The sequence below is a fragment of the Lutra lutra genome, chromosome 8, assembly GCF_902655055.1.
Source record: "Lutra lutra chromosome 8, mLutLut1.2, whole genome shotgun sequence".
Lineage (NCBI taxonomy): Eukaryota > Metazoa > Chordata > Mammalia > Carnivora > Mustelidae > Lutra > Lutra lutra.
The window spans coordinates 15680555-15697975 of NC_062285.1; the positions used below are offsets into that span (position 1 = coordinate 15680555).

The 17421-nt window shown below is 38.5% G+C and overlaps 1 protein-coding gene across 1 annotated transcript in view; it reads left to right on the forward strand.

The window, feature by feature from the left end:
• Positions 1-17421, forward strand: part of ARHGAP21 (Rho GTPase activating protein 21) — a 136989-nt gene that overhangs the window by 68264 nt on the left and 51304 nt on the right.

Below are 17421 nucleotides of genomic sequence, written 5' to 3' on the forward strand. Positions count from 1 at the left end.
AATACCATACACATTTTAAAATCAGTTTTCAGTTTCTACACCTACAAAAAATTTCTTTTGGAATTTTAATGGGTTTTGTATTAGTTACCAGATTTGATTATTTGAAAATGTGAAATAATCGAATCTTCTAATCTATGAACAATTGAGTGTCTCTCCCCCATAGGTAAGGTTTGAATTTTTCTGCATCTTTTGGCATAAACCTTTTACTTTTTTCCCCATTAATCTCTCAATATAGTGAATTATATTGACTTATTTTTCCAGCTGTCAAGCTTTGCGCTATTGGACCAAACCAAGCGTCTCCATAATATGTCACACTTTTCACATATTGCCAGATTTGGTTTTCTGTTGTATTTAAGGTTTTTCCATCTCTGTTCAGGGATTGCCTTTACTTAAGTGTGGACCTTAGTCTCTTTGATGTTTGGTTTAGCATTTCAAGTTCTCTGAGAAACAGATGCCAGAACAAGAACAGATGGCAAGACAGCATTAGACATGCCAGAGATTTATTGGGAGAAATGCCTGTGAAGGAGAAGAAGGGAGTGGGAGATGCAGGGGAAGACTTCAGACCCTACTGCAGGTCTGACATCTGTGAAGAAGAGAGGGAAGGGGGGATTTGGTAGGAAATATACCAGACTGCAGCACAATGTAAGGAGGTCTCAGTGAGACCATTGAGGAGCAATCCTGCTTTGAGCAGGAGTGGGGAAGTGTGGCCTCTCTGGGACCATGGTGGTGGATCTGAAGGTGTGGCCGCTGGGGCTGTCCCTCAGCTGTGTCCCCCACACCAGGTTCTCTCAGGGGAGATCTGCACAGCACACCTGCATGCTTGACATGCTTAGGCTTTCTCTTTTTCATCCTCCTCACACGATGTATTCCTTTGGAGGCCCCATCAGACAGCATATGGTGTTTTCCAGACTCTTCCTTGGCTGGCTTTAGATACCCATTTTTGCTCTCCTGGCCCTTTGAGACTGATGGAGGTTCTGTGCAGCTCCTCAGTCTTTCAGCCAGTACTTTCGGAGCAGAAAGAACCTCAAGGTGGTGAAAAGCAGTGCAAAACATTGAACTCTCCTCACTGGACTTCCTTCTCTTTGGGATCTTGTCCCTTTGAGTCCTCTTGCCTTGAAGACTTTCTCTGCCTTTACATGAATGTTGCCTGTACTAGTCCAGCTTTTCTGGTTGTAGCTCACGGGTGGAAGAATTGATTCTGAAACAAGCTAGTTCACCATCATTAGATTTAGAAATTTTTGTCTGTTTACATTTAATGTAATTAATTACATTTATTGTTTAATCTATTTTGAAGTTTCTATTTTATTTTGAATTTCTTCTATTTCTTTTCTCTTTTCAGATTAAATAAGATATTGCAATTCTTTGGTGGTTATCCTAGGAATTATAATATGCAAATTAATCAAAGTCTAGTGCTAATTCCTATTTTATTCTCCTCTGAAACAATATAATGGCCTTAAGACATGTTACCTCTACTTATCTTCCCTGTACTTGCAAGTTACTTTCATGTTATGTTGCAGTTCTCTTGGGGTTTTTGCTTGCTTTGTTTTATTTTGTTTTTCCCTGAAAAGTCTTCGTTTTGCTCTCATTTTTTGGAGAGATTGTTGCTGGCTACAGAATTCTATATTGATATTTTCTTCCAACATATTGTAGGTAATATCCTGCTCTCTTTTGGCTTATATTTTTGCTAGTATGAATTCATATTTCGATTTATTGGTTTTCTGAAGGCAAACTTTATATCTGCTGTTAAGATTTTCTCTGTATCTTTGTAATAAAGCCATTTTGTAATAATATGTCTTGGTGAGAATTATTTTATTTTTCTTGTTTACAATTCATTGAGCTTCTTGTTCTGTCGACAGGTGGCTATCATCAGCTTTAGAAAATTTTCAGCTAGTATTTCTTCACATATTATCTGTCTTTCAGTGCTTCCTTCAGTTCTTCTGGGGATCAATTAACAAGTGTTAGATGTTATTATTCTGTCCCCCATGGCTCCTAAATTCTGTTTTTTCCTCTTTTTTTTTTTTTCCCCAAGTATTACTCAGCTGCATTTAGATAATTTCTTCTAATATGTGTCTAATAATTTTCTTCTTAGCAGTTTGGGTTTTACATTTTGATTGTTAGAAATTCTTTAGTGTAGTGCACCAAAGTATACATGATTGCTTCTCATAGTTTTCTCTTTATCACGTTTAGGCTTTTTTTCTTCTTCAAATATAGTAAACAGAGTTGTCTCATAATCTGTGTCTAGTAATTCCAACTTAGGAATTTTTGTAGATCTGTTTCTCTTTTCTTTCTTTCTTTCTTTCTTTCTTTCTTTCTTTCTTTCTTTCTTTCTTTTTTTTTTCTGGTGGTTCTAGCTCAGAGTGAGTTTTTTGTTTTGTTATTTGGGGTTTGTTGTTGTTGTTGTTGTTGTTTTCTTTGTATATTGGATTATTCTGCCTTTGTTGACCTTCAGAAATTATTACTGGGGATTTTTTGAGATCTAGAATGAAAACGTTTCCAGGCTATTATATTTTCAGCCTACAAATCTATGTGAAGTTTGGTCCATAGCCACTTTTTAGAGATTGGTTTCCTTCCCTTTTGCCCCTTTCTTTGCTTAGCACCCAGATAGTCTTTAGGTTGGTAGGAGCATTATTTCGAGTTACCCTTATTATTAATGTGGGAGGATCTCCCGATAGATTCGTAACTACACAGGACTTGGGCTTTTCTTCTGCTTGCTGGGTGGAGAAACTCTTAAAATGGAAGGGGCTCATGTTCAGTAGCCTGGACATAGATTATATTATTGATATTAATAGTACTTTGAGATGGGGTTTTCTAGCAGCTAGGCTTACATGTATACGCACTGTGGTTCGGATATAAATTACGCATTCCCCTGTACTAGCTCAATTTGTTAGTACATCGATGGATACCTCATTAGAAGATTTGCTACCCATATGTTTATCTTATTAAGATACCTTTATATTGTGTCAACATAGATAAAATAAAATTACCAAGCTATTTTTAGTTTGCTTTTATGGACAGTGTTTCCTAATATAAAAATGTGTAAGCTCATACACACACACACACACACACATATACACATGCACACCCCCCACACACACACACACAAAGATGGTAAGTGATTCTACATTTTGCTATTAATGAACTTACCTACAATATATTTATTTTATTCCTCTCCATTTGATAGGTGGGAAATGGGAAATGAGGGCCCCTGGATTCTCTTATGATAAAATAGTCCATGGTCAAAACACAGGGGTACCCCAGAAATAAAGGACAATGATGGCAAGGATATGTGTACATTTTAAAACTGTGATGTATAGTTTTTTGAAAAGATTGCAAGAACTGAAACCTTGGCTGGCCCGAGAGATGCTGAGGGCAAGAAAGTAATAGTTATTCTCAATGTGCGCGGAAGCACACTTTGTACAAAATGACATAAGTAGATTGTTCGATGCTTCTCAGTTAATTTCTCTCATTCTCTTCTGGAAAATTCCTACTGCTGTTTTGCAGAGAATTCATCTGAGTGATTATAAACAAGAGGAGACTTTCTGCCTTCTCCTCTACCTGGTCCTGGAAAGTGGTGGCAGCAACACAGATCCAATATGGGAAAATGCAGAAATAAGAGGGGCGATTATATCCCTTATCAAAAATTAGTCATTAGAGTATGTAAACTGAAGGTTTCCCCCACACGCAGACTGTTCGTCTTAATGCAAAGTGGTTTTATGTATTACTTTAAGAACAAAGTCATTAAGGAAGGAAACTGTCTTTAATTGTTGAATTTTCAGTGCCTAGTAAGTACCTGGTAGGAGCTCAAATGTTGTTGAGTCAACACATTGCATAACGGGAGGCTCCGCCACCTGAACTTGGCCCTGGTCCAAAATGGCTGTTCCCGAAGCTGCACAATTCCGCATGTTCATGTCTGTGCCTCTGCTGTCGAGGAAGAAAATGATTATCTCCTACCTGCCTTCCTTCCTTTCTTTCACCTTCCTCCCTTTTAACACAAAGCATCAGACATATTTTAAATTTAGAGATCTTATTCCCTGTAGCTGCTAAATGTGTAAGCTGGGGCAGTAGGAACAAAAATAGAGTAATCCTGGACTTAGTAGGAATTTGGGAAACCTCTTCGGAAAGTACACTGGTCAGGTGGTCAAGTTAGATGAGAGGTTAAAAAAAGAAAAAAAAATCCAACTTCACTTTTAAAGTTCCAGAAAACCATTTTCACAGTAATCTAAAGTGAAAGGAATTTGATTGGATTAAGTAGGAACTGTCAGAAATCCAATTTTTTGGAGTTGGTTTTAAGACTTTGAATGGTGTGAAGTTACTTTGGCAGTCAAGAAAATAAATGCAATTTTAAGAGTTTCTGGAAGCGTTCTAAAACCTTTAAGAGGGGCGCCTGGGTGGCTCAGTGGGTTAAAGCCTCTGCTTTCGGCTCAGGTCATGATCCCAGGGTCCTGGGATCGAGCCCTGCATCGGGCTCTCTGCTCAGCAGGGAGCCTGCTTCCTCCTCTCTCTCTCTGCCTGCCTCTCTGTCTACTTGTGATCTCTGTCAAATGAAATGAATAAAATCTTTAAAAAAAAAAAAACCTTTAAGAAATATGGAATTTAGGGTCTCAGGCAGTTTAATTAGAGATAGAGCTCTAAAGGTAAAAAAGTCAAGGAAAGTACATGACCGGAGTAGTAATGTTCTAGGCTGTCCTCTGGAAAAACTTTTCTACAGAAAATGTTGCAGAGGTGACCCTGTAATTAGGTGATTTGAGCTGTCTTTTCCCAGCTGCTGCATGACTTAAGAGCTTGATCACAGACACCATCTGGCTGCTTAGTCCCATTTTTTTCCCCCTCATTGCTGTCCACCTAGTCTACATTCAAAATACGTAATTCATAGATGCAGTTATTAAGTTAATTGTGATAGTTATGGTCCCTGCTTTCAAAGTCTAACATAATTTTCCAGAACAGAAATATTTGCATAGAAATGCTACGTACGTTAAAACTAGAAATAATGTTTCCTGTTATTAATTCATTCACTTAGCAAATATTTGTTGAGTCACTACCACAAGCAAGTCCCTAATCTCATTGCTGGGAAGAGAGCAGTAGGGCCTCTAACCTGGCTTTCTTCAGGTAGGTGTTCCCACGTCACCTGTTAGAGAGGACTTGCCTGACCATGTCAGGGCGCCTGGGTGGCTCAGTAGGTTGTGTCTGCCTTTGGCTCGGGTCCTGATCCCAGGGTCCTGGGATCGGGCCCCATGTCGGGCTCCCTGTTCAGCAGAGAGCCTGCTTCTACCTCTTCCTGCGTGTGCTCCCTGTCTCTGAAATAAATAAATAAAATCTTTTTAAGAAAGAAAAAGAAAATAGTCTTATCGCCCTGCCTCTCGCTCTTTCCCCCTTCCCCCCTTCCTTTTCTGCTTATTATTCTCCCTGATGCTTATCACCACCTCTCCTACTGCTTATCGCTTGTTGAACATCTTCTTCCTCAGTTGGAATATAGAACAGGAACTTTATTTTATTGGCCTAAAACCCAGAACAGTTCCTGGCATGTGTACATTTAACAAACATCTCTGTAAGGTGAGGGCTCTGGTTTCAAGAAGCCCCCACTCTGACGGAGGAGGAAAGTGTAGAAGAATCACATATGTGCAGCCAGACCACAGCACCAGGAATCCTCTCTGGAGCACCAGGGAAGGGGTTTCTGGAATGTTCTTTGTGCTCTTGACAGATGACGAGGATTTCATCAGAAAGAAGGAGGAGGGACACCTGGGTGGCTCAGTAGGTTAAGTGTCTGCCTTTGGCTTGGATCATGATCCCAGGGTTCTGGGATCGAGTCCTGCATCAGGCTCCTTGCTCAGCGGGGAATCTGGTTCTCCCTCTGCCTGCTGCTCCTCCTGCTTGTGCTCTCTCTCTTTCTTTGTCAAGTGAGTAAATATAAATCCTTAAAAAAAAAAAAAAAAAGGAAAACCAGTGTTCTAGAATAGATTTCAGAGGTATGGAAGTTATATTTGCCCAGAGTTGCTGGCAGGGCTTGGGAATGGTTTTTATGTCACCAACTCAGGATGTTTGTGAATTTATACTTAGCTTCTCTGGGAGGAATGAATAGATAGATGGAGAGGCCGTTAACCGTGGGATTCTGGAGGAGAAACATATCCACCTCCTTCCCCTGGGGAGATGGGATTAGTTTGGGAGAAGTTGCATTTCAGATGCCTGTAGAATGTTCAGTACCTAGTTAAAAACTTGGATGTATTAGATATGCTGTAGCTAAGTCCTAGACATAAAGGAAACCATGCCCAGAGAGCATGAAAACACAGATTAAAGATAGGACCCTGGGAAGGTAACATCTAAGGAGGTCAGAGAAAGAAGAATCAGAAAGGAAGTCTGAGAATAAGATTTGGAAGGTATGGAGACAACCAGGAGGAGTTGATGACTTGCTAAGTGAGGGGCGATCGTTTTTAAGTTGGGGGGGGGGGTGACTTACCATTTGTCATAGAAATTTCATTTGGATGGGGACTGAAAAGGGTAATGATAGAGCCAATTTGACCAGTAGCAAATTGGTTAAGTTACTGAGAATAACTTCGGTACAGTGAGCAGAGGGGATCCGGAAACTAAGTGTCAGTGGGTTGGAGCATAAGTTAGAGCACGGAAACCGGATGAGGATGGGAATGGGGTGGGTGGGAAGTTTCACGCTGGGAGGGGATATTTGCTAGTGTCTGACAATCCCTAAACTTAGAAGTAAAGAAATGAGAGTATAGACTGTTCTTCAAGAAGTATGAAAAGGAGGGAAAGGAGAATAAGAAATGATAGCTATGTGGAAGGACAGGGAGACGTTTTGCTGTTCTTTTAAGTTCAGGAAGCTTTGGTCTGTCTCTCAGAACATGTATGTCTGTCCATTGGAGAGAAGAACAGAGGTTGGCTGAAGTTTTGCACATGAGAGGGGACTGGGAAGGAAACAGGGTCCTGAAGAAGGCTGGTAACTCAGTCCTTACTTGAGGTAGAACAAGAGGAAGCAAGGATGGGCAGAGAGAGGGATACAGCCACTGAGGTACACTGATGCCAGAGACAAGGCTATCCAGATAGTGTGAGGAAATCAAGGTGGGACAGCGAGTTCAAGAAGATCATTAGAAGTTTGAAACAGCAACCTTGAGAGAATGGGGATTAAAACATAAGCAAGAGACGTTAGTGAGCAGTATCAAGAACTTAGCTGAACTTGGGAACTATAAATCAGTGGGTTAGAGGTTATGCAGTTTTATTCAACCGAAATACCAGGACAAGAAAAGGAACGGAGTGGGCATGTGGATGGAATTCTCCATAGTTGGAGACTGGCAAACTGAATGCTTGGAAAGGTCAAGGGAGGAAAGAGGCTGAGGTTGCTGGTGGATCTTGTTGAAATATTGAGCTATGGGTGATCTTAGTAAGAAAGAAAGTGATTTCTGGAGGGAGACTGCTAGGCTTGAAGAATAGGGAGGGCTAAAGGAGATGGAAGGTCTTGAGAGCATCAGTGGAAATAGTTCAGGGGTCCAGCAATGGTAGGATCAGAGACAGGAGGATAGTTGCTTGTGGTTAGGACACCATAACAAACTTCCTGGGTTTGCAGAGAAGTTAAAATCCAGCACAACAGGAATGGCAGGGCTGTGAATCCAAACGCGAAACGTATTTTGTGAAATTCCTGAAACTTTAGAGAGAGAGAAAAAAATGATGCTGCATAAGCTTCAAGTACTCCAGAAGGCACATCCCAGGACTGTTCTGTTCATTGCAGGATAATTGGACCCAGACACATTTAGGAGCTCAGTAAATATTTGTTGAACGAATAACACTCTGCCAGTGTCTTTCTTGCCCAAGTAGGTTATCATGCCAGAATATTTTGATTCATGTCTGACACCTAGTGGTATTTTCCTCAAACTACTGTTAAGTGGCCCCGTTTCCCTTCTCCTGTTTCAGGGAGACTGCAGATCAGTGGCAGTACAGTAGCTTTGGTTCCTAAAACAAATCTCCAGCTTGGTTTTGGGCAGTTTTACCATTGACATCTTCCAAGGCTGTAATTTGAATAAGTCGGCAGTAAATACTTATTGATCATCTACTATGTGCCAGGCGCTGTTCTGCGTGCTGGAGTTTTTCATGGAGTGTACGTTCTCCTGCCTGTGTGACCTCACTGAATTTGAACACGTAGGCAGAGCATTCCACTGGGAATGGTTAACTTGATGGGAAACAATTTAGGGTTTTGTTGTGATTTCACAAGTGAAGCCTTTCTAAATTTAATTCATAGCTTTTGGTGCTGTCATTTCTACATCATGACATGTTGCTTTTCATTAATTTAAGTAGTCATTCAGGAAGAGGAAGATAGAAGGCAAGATTACGTTAGTTTATTCAGTTTATTCTTTCTTTTTAACTCAAAATTTTATTTTATTTTATCTTATTAACATAGAATGTATTATTTGTTTCAGGGGCACAGGTCTGTGAATCATCAGGCTTACACAATTCACAGCACATACCCTCCCCTGTGTCCATCACCCAGCCACCCTGTCTCTCCCTTCCCATGCCCCCAACAACCCTCAGTTTGTTTCCTGAGATTAAGAGTCTCTTATGGTTTGTCTCCCTCTGTGGTTTCATCTTATTTCATTTTTTCTTCTCTTCCCCTATGATCCTCTGCCTTGTTTCTCAAATTCCACAAAAAATGAAATCTTGCCATTTGCAATGACGTGGATGGAACTGGACAGAGGGTATTATGCTGCACAAAATAAGTCAGTCAGAGAAAGACAGCTATCGTATGATCTCACTGGTATGTGGAATGTCAGTTTATTCTCATCCGCTGTGGAGAATACCACATACTATGGAGAACTATGGGAGTGTTTTGTTATCTTTCCTTAAGAAAGAGTAAAGTTCCTATTTCTTGGAGATACATAGTGAAGTACCTGGAGTATTTACAGATGTCCCTGCACTCTCTCTCTCAAATAAATAAATAAACCTTAAAAGGGGGGCTGGTGTGCGTGATGGCCCAGTCAGTTAAGCAGTCAGGCCCAGGTCTGATCTCAGGGTCATGATATCAAGTCCCACGTCAGTCTCTACACACAGCATGGGGTCTCTCTGAGTTTCTCTCTCCCTTTTCCTCTGCCACTTCCCCCCACCCCACACTCTCTCTCTCAAATAAATAGAGAAATCTTCAAGTATTTGTGAATGAATTGACATGATATCTGGGATTTGCTTTAAAACACTTTTGCGGGGAGGGGCGCCTGGGTGGCTCAGCGGGTCAAGCCTCTGCCTTTGGCTCAGGTCATGATCTAAGGTCCTGGGATCGAGCCCCGCATTGGGCTCTCTGCTCAGCAGGGGCCCTGCTTCCCCCCCAACTCGGCCTGCCTCTCTGCCTACTTGTGATCTCTCTCTGTGTCTAATAAATAAATAAAGTCTTTAAAAGAAAAAAAAGAAAGAAAAGAAAACACTTTAGGGGAAAAAAGTAAGCAGGAGTGAAACAAGATTGACAAAATTTGATTTGTTATATTCATGGGATTGATTCTATTTTGTCTAATTTTGTGTATACCAGACATTTTCCATAATAAAAAGCAAGCAAAAATATTTAGCTGGGTGTGGGTTGAAAGAAAGTTTGTCATGCTTAAGTGAGAATATGGTCTGCTTTTTAATATTTAACAGATTTTTAAAATTTCATTTTGTTCCATCTGATATTACTTGAAGACCAGGTTGAGTAGAGAATATGTGTTTGCTTCTAACAGATAGAATCTGACTGAGATCCAACATCCAACAGGCGGTATTCTACAATGTCCAGAGGCTTTTGGAATTTGGGGTTTGAAGCTCATAATTGTTGGAGCTGTAGATTAGAGGCTGGGGAGATGCAATTTTAAAGTGTTAGTCATCACTCAGGAAGTGAGAGCATCTTTATTAGGAATTTGGGAATACCTAGATTTAATAAACTGGCATATATTTATTTCTTTTAATTAGTGCTTCTGCCATAACCAAAGGAAATGGAGTACCCAATAATCTGCCATACCAGTCTTCTTAAATTGGATGCTGCTTCATAACGATATATATGGATTTTTGGTTGTTAGACAATGTGTCTCTGTTAAGCTCTTAGGATAATTTTGTATGCCCTCAGCAAACCAAACCCCCAAAATGAAGATTAGAAGTCTGTTTTCAACAATTAAAAAACAGTTATGAAATATTTCAGGCAAACAAAATATAGGGGAAAGTGTGTCTTCCAAATACTTGCCACCTATATCATGTTAATATTTTACATCTTTCCCCCCAGTCCTAACCCCCCACGTTCCCCCGCACCTGAGACATAAATGATTATAAGTATGGATAAGGCCATTTTATACCACTCCTTTCCCAAAGGTAATCACTAGCCCGAGTTTGGTGTTTATCTCTCCCCATTTATTTTCTGCCTTAAAAGATTCTTTTTTTTTTTTTTTTTAAAGATTTTATTTATCCATTTGACAGACAGAGATCACAAGTAGGCAGAGAGGCAGGCAGAGAGAGAGAGAGGAGGAAGCAGGCTCCCTGCAGAGCAGAGAGCCTGATGTGGGGCTCGATCCCAGGACCCTGGGATCATGACCTGAGCCGAAGGCAGCGGCTTAACCCACTGAGCCACCCAGGCGCCCTGCCTTAAAAGATTCTTAATTCCTAACTTTTGGTCAATAAATTCTTATTTGTGCCCTGATTTTATTTTCCTGCGGCAATCTATTACCCATCAAAAAGAAGTTGAGGTCATTTTTCATTATTTAGATTTAACTTTGATATCGATTTCAATCTACATTGTGGTTTCACTTATATTTGGTCTGAAAACTAAACATCAATTTCAATAAGCTATTTAATTGATTTTCTTTAAATAATTAACGCTTGGAGCTTTAATGCTCCATTATATGAAATATCACTTTAGTTTTCCACTTTTGTGAAGAGTGTCCTTCTTCCAAGGCTTATATAACTTTCATGTGAAGCACAGTTTAATTTCAGTGGTTTTCTCGTACATAGATTTTTTTTTTAACAACGAAGAAATCAATTAAAAGAATACCTTAAAAAGTTAACTGTCATTATAAAAGAGAAGATTGGTTCCATTTTTAAAAAAATTGTTCAGTAGCATCTTCAAGAGCTCAGAAGAATTTAAAAAGCTTTATCTCAGTGACAGCCATTATTTTCTCTTCCTTTGTTTTTGTTTAAAACATGGGATGGAATTTATTTTTATAAAGTATCTATTTTTTCACTCTGTTAAGAAATATTTTCCTCTTATCCCCAGAACTGTAGGAATCTCTGACTTATACCTACCTATTTCTCTGTGGGTATTCATTATAGGGTCATCTTTATAAGTGGCATATTTCAAAATTATCCCCTTCTCTTTTTTTTTTTTTTTTTTTTTTAAGATTTCATTTATTAGAGAGAGAGAGAGCACAAGCACAAGTTCAGGGGAGGGGCAAAAGGGAGAGGGAGAAGCAGGCTCCATGCTGAGGTGCAGGCCTGAATCCCAGGACCCTGGGATCGTGATCCAAGCCAAAGGCAGACACTTAACTGACTGAGCCACCCCCTGCCCCTAAATTGTCACTTCTTAAAATAATCCATTTGCTTGAGTCTGTTTGCTTTTATTCTAAGTTTAGATTTTGAAATAATTTAAATGTTGCCAGTGATTTTTGGCATTAGTATTCTCTAAAAAAAGAGGGTCATACAGATTTAAATAATCTTTCTTCACTGACAACCTATCGGCCATCTGGTTTTGACACCAGTTTCTTTGAAAACAGATTATGTAATTCCTATCAGAGTTACTGGAATTTGTTTAGTACAGTTTCTTACTTTTGTCCACCTTCTTCTCTTTAGAGTTCTTTAGTCTTGATTTATATTCCTCAATTTCCTTACATTATGACAGTTACATTTGTAGAGATAATCCTTCAACCAGTATTTGATTAAGCATTGCAGAGTAACACGCACTCCGGCCTCATTTATCCCTGATCTGTATGTAAACCTTCTAAAGGTTTATTATCAGACGAGCACTGTAATAATGCTTATTAAATACCTTCTTATATTAGACATTATATAAGCATTTTAATGGATTATCTCTTTTAATCCTCACAACAACCTTGCCAGGTGGGACTATATTACCCTCATCCTCATTTTCCAGAGGAGTTAACTGGAACAACTAATCATTTTTCTAAAATCACTTGGAGGTAAGGTTACAGATAAAATACAGGAAGCCCAATTAAATTGAATTTCTGAGAGACAACTAATTTTTGCAACATTTGATAACCCTCCCTGGAAAATAAATGGCAAAGCTAGGATTTTAAACCATGTAATCTGTATAAAAGGCTCAAGCTGTTAACTACTGCATTATCCTGGATATTGATAGAAGTCACATCTCCCTGGATATTTATCCAGTATTTGGATGGCAACTACTACCTACACGTTACTTGTTTATTTGTTTTTCACTCATTATTTTTCTCCCAACTGATTTTATTTACCATAATGTAAAAGTATGTGCTCCTCCCCCGATTTCAAAGTAATATTCAACTTCAAGTAATTCATATAAGCCATCTTTGTCTTCTTGTTTAAGTCTTTACTGATTGCATGTGAAGTAGCATAAAATGGGACATTTTCTCTGCCTGGTCATTTTAGCTGCCATCATTTAACCATTTAGATTATTCAGATTGTTGTCTTTACTCCTTTTCTCAAATGTAGAAAGATTTATGTGTGTTTGCTATAAAGACACATTTTCCTTTTCTTTTGACAACGTCAAGGAAATGACACTTGAATAAGGTGTTAACAGTTCTTTGCATTACATCCTGTGTGTTCTTCTTTGAATCACTCCTATGTGTTCTCAAAAAAATTAGATATTATAAAACACAGATGTAGAATTAAAAGAGATTTTTGCTAAGAATTGCTAGGGAAGCTATCTGGCCCTGCCAGATGATAATATAGGGAAGTAAAGAATCATTTTTCCTTGTGAATTACCACAGTTTAGGATCAGACTTTTAGTTTTGCCACATCCTGAAATTATTGACTTAAAAAATTAAAGACAGAAGAGATGGAATAACACAATCTTAAATTTGATATTTTTGATTTCAAGTACCAGTAGAATATATTAAAAAGAAGGCACTTTTTAAAATTATCCTTTTTTTAATTAAAAAAATTTTAATTGAAGTATAGCTAACAGAATATTATATTAGTTTCAAGTGTGTGGCATAGTGATTTGACATTTCTATACATTACAAAATGCTCGCCATAATAAGTGTGGTCACCATCTGTCACCACACGAGTTATGACAGTATTATTGACTACATTTTCTGTGCTGCATTGCCATGATTTACTTTATTACTGAAAGGTTCTACCTCTTAATCCTCTTCACCTATTTCACCCATCCCCCAAACTCCCTCCCCTCTGGCAACAACCAGTTTATCTCTGAATTTTATGTTTTTTGTTTGTGTGTTGTTATTTAGATTCCACAAATAAATGAAACCCTGTGATATTTGTCTTTCTCTGTGTGACTTATAAAGAGAAGACACTCTTTTTTTTTAACTTTTTTATTTAAATTCAGTGCAGGTCACATATACTGTATTAGTTCCAGAGGTAGAATTTAGTGATTCTTCAGTTGCATAGAACACCCAGTGCGCATTCCTTCAAGTGCCTCCTTAATGCCCTTCAACCAGTTACCCCATTCCTCCACCCAACTCCCCTCCAACAACCCTTAGTTTGTTTCCTGTAGTTAAGAGTCTCTTATGGTTTGTCTCCCTCTCTGTTTTCATCTTATTTTATTTTTCCTTCCCTTCCCCTATGTTCATCTGCTCTGTTTCTTAAATTCCACATATGAGTGAAATCATATGATATTTTGCCTTTCTCTGACTATTTTTCTCCTTCGCATAATACCCTCTAGTTCCTTCTGTGTCATTGCAAATGGCAAAATTTCATTCTTTTGATGGTTGAGTAAGATTCCATTGTATATATACACTACATCCTCTTTATCCACTCATCTGTCAGTGAACATCTGAGTTCTTTCCATATTTTAGCTATTGTGGCCTTTGCTGCTATAAACCTTGGAATGCATGTGCCCTTTCAAATCACTATGTTTGTTTCTTTTGGGTAATATCTAGTAGTGCAATTGCTGGGTCTTTTGGTAGCTCTATTTTTAACTTTTTGGGGAACCTCCATGCTGTTTTCCAGACTGGCTGCACCAGCTTTCATTCCCACCAGCAGTGTAAGAGGGTTCCCCTTAAGAAAAGACACGCCTTAAAATTAATGAGCCAAGCATTTAACTCAAGACAGTCAAGGAATATGAAAATTAAAAAGAAGTATTTAAGGGATACCAATTTTGTGTTGTCCAGAGGAACTGGATAATATCTAGGCAGGAATAGCAAGTCAGAGTTTAGAGAAAGTTCAGAGAGGAAAGTGACAACAAGAATCAAAAGTATAATTCTCAGCAGATGTGATAGTTGTTGCTGTAAGATTGGCCCCTATTTTAATCTGTTCCACCTTCAAATGTTTTCAGGTGTAGTGTATTGAAAGATTTGTCAGTGGTACAGTGTCTCTGATTTTATAATGGCAATCATTGTGGAATTAATATTTCTTTTATAGAAATTAAAACAATTATTTTGGACTGTGTCTATTTTGCATAAGTGAAATTTTCTATCAGAATTTTCAGAAGTGACTGCATTGCCACCCAGCCAACTTTTAACTTTTTTTATAGACTTCATTAATGTCATTTACATTTAATATTTTCAAATATAAGTACAGTATAATCATCTTCCAGACATACTAGACTAGAAGACATTAATGAGGAAAGTGTTGCTTCTCTTTTATTATATAAATCTATTATTTTCTAAATCCATGGAAGCAATGACTTGATTCAACGAAACTTACTAAACCTTCAGATCTCTAGCTAAGAAAAAATAGACGATTTTCTTTAAATGCCAACTCTTGTAAATGTTGAGTTGGCTACAGAGAAACCTATCCTGATTACCAAAAGTAATTGCATTTTAAGCAACTGATATTGAAAAGAAACTTTTTTCCATTCAGAGTAATTATAAGTAACTGTCTACTTGTATTTAGTAAAGCTTGACAAATGAGTACGTAGTTAAATTATTTTGACATAACTGGGAACCCCATGTTTGGATTCAGACCTGGGTTCAAATGCGACTCCGCCTTTTTCCTAAGTTACTTAGTCTGTCTCCTCCTACTTACAGTGTTAATCTTAGGATCCTGTTGCCCACCCTGAAGCTTGTTATGAGAATTAAACTAAATAACAAATGTATTCATTCATTGAATATTTATTGAATGCCTGTTCTGTGCTAGGCATCACTCTAGGTACGATGGGTATCAGAGAACACGACAGAAATCCCTGCTCTTCATTTTAATGGGCGGGACAAACCAAAATGCAAGCAAATAAAAAGGCAATTTTAAGTAGTGAGTGATACATTCTATGAAAAAAAATAAAGCCTGGCACATACAAGAAGTTTCTCCCAGCTTTTCGTTATAATTTTCGAAGTACAGCAAAGTCCTTGTCCATCTTGGTTCAACAATTAACATGTTGCTCTCTTTGCTTTATCTTTCTGTCCACGTGTGTGTGTGTGTGTATCCGGGGGTCTGAGTATCTTGGTTTATTTTTTTCCCTCCAACCATTTGAAAACTAAGTTGCAGGTATAATTATAGAAATATAATAATATAATACAGTAATATAATGATAACAATTAGTCCCTAACTAATTTAACAAACATCTCTTAAGAATTAGGACATTCTTCTTTATAGTAAGTAGGGATTTAATGAATATCAGTTCTCTTTTCCTCCAAAGCTTCATGGAGAAAGCAGTCATGGCTCTCTGTCATAACTAATCTGAAATGACAAAAGGATTTGTAATATTTTCATGTCATCCGAATATAGAAGGCCCTATAAAGTTTCTTTGGGAAGATATCTGATACATATTTACAGTCTTTTAAATTGGATAATAGATACTTTGCATGTGTGTTTTTATTACCTTACAAGTTTTTAATTCTTAAAGACTTAAAATAGGGCACTAGTTTTCATTTAAGCACCATGAAGAGTGGAAATGTACGTTTATTAGGAATTATAACTGACGTAATCAGTTACGTGCTGTGCTGAGTACTTTCACATGGTATCTTATTTAGTCTTCATGGAAACTCTTCAAGGATGTAAAAATATAGAATACTTATCTCTTAATATTACAGAAGAAAAAATAGTAATAAAGCAAAAATGTTTACTTAATTGCACCTGGACTGTCAAGTGGGGAAGCAAGGATTTGGATCTGTATCTACCGGCTTCTGAAAACAAGCAATTTGGGATGTCTGGGAGGCTCAGTTAAGCATCCTCCTCTTGATCTCAGCTCAGATCTTGATCTCAGGGTCATCAGTTCAAGCCCTGTGTTGGGCTGCACGCCCAGCATGAAGCCTTGTTAAACACACATACACACACACACACCCCAAAAACTTAAGCAATTTCCACTGTGTCCTGTTGCATTGTGATTGAGTTAGTCATTCGTTTCTTTAGAGGACTCTGCTTTCAGAGTAAATAGTATGTAAACAAGTATGCAAAAGAGTAAATAAGTATGTAAAAGGAGTGACTGATGTGTATTCCTTTTTAAAGAAATTTCTTTGGAGCCACCTTTGTGATACACCATGTTTCTGCCTAGCACTGCAGTTTAAAGAGTATTATTCTGTTACTCCCTACATATATCTGCTTTCTCAGTCATGTTATTTAAGTCAGGGCTGTGTCTCAGTGGTTCCCAAACCCGAATGCTCTTCACAGTCACCTAAGTTTCTGATCCTGTAGAGCTGGGATGGAGTCCCTGAATTAGCATTTCTAACACATTCCCGGGTTAGGTCAATGCTGCGGGTCTGGGGACCACACGTTGAGAACCACTGTCTGCCTCTGCTCTTCTCCCACCACAATCCTCATCTTGGTGCTTATCGCTTAGCTTAAATGCCCTCTCATCTGGGCATCCTTGACGTCTCATCCTTGACTTCTGTTTTACTGAAACTATTGGTTGTTCTCATATGTCACTGTATGTAAGAATCACCTGGGAGACCTGTTGACAAAGTAGATTTCTTTTTTCTTTCCTTTTTTAAGATTTTACTTATTTATTTGACTGAGCAAGAGCAGGAACACAAGCAGGGGGAGTGGGAGAGGGAGAAGCAGGCATCCCGCAGAGCAGGGAGCCCAGTGTTGGACTCTATCCCAGGACTCTGGCATCATCACCGGAGCCAAAGGCAGATGCTTAACAACTGAGCCACCCAGGCGCCGCAAAGCAGATTTCTGATTGAACCCCGAAACACTGATGTCTACCAAGCGCATTCAGTGTTAATGCAGACGATCCGTGGACAGCAATTTGTGAAATATTGGCTTACAGAGTTGATTATGTGCTCATCATTGCCATGACTATATGTCGTATTTGGCTAGGATTGTTTTTTTAACTGTAGTGCTGTTTTTTGTTTGTATGTCTCTCTCCCACTAGAG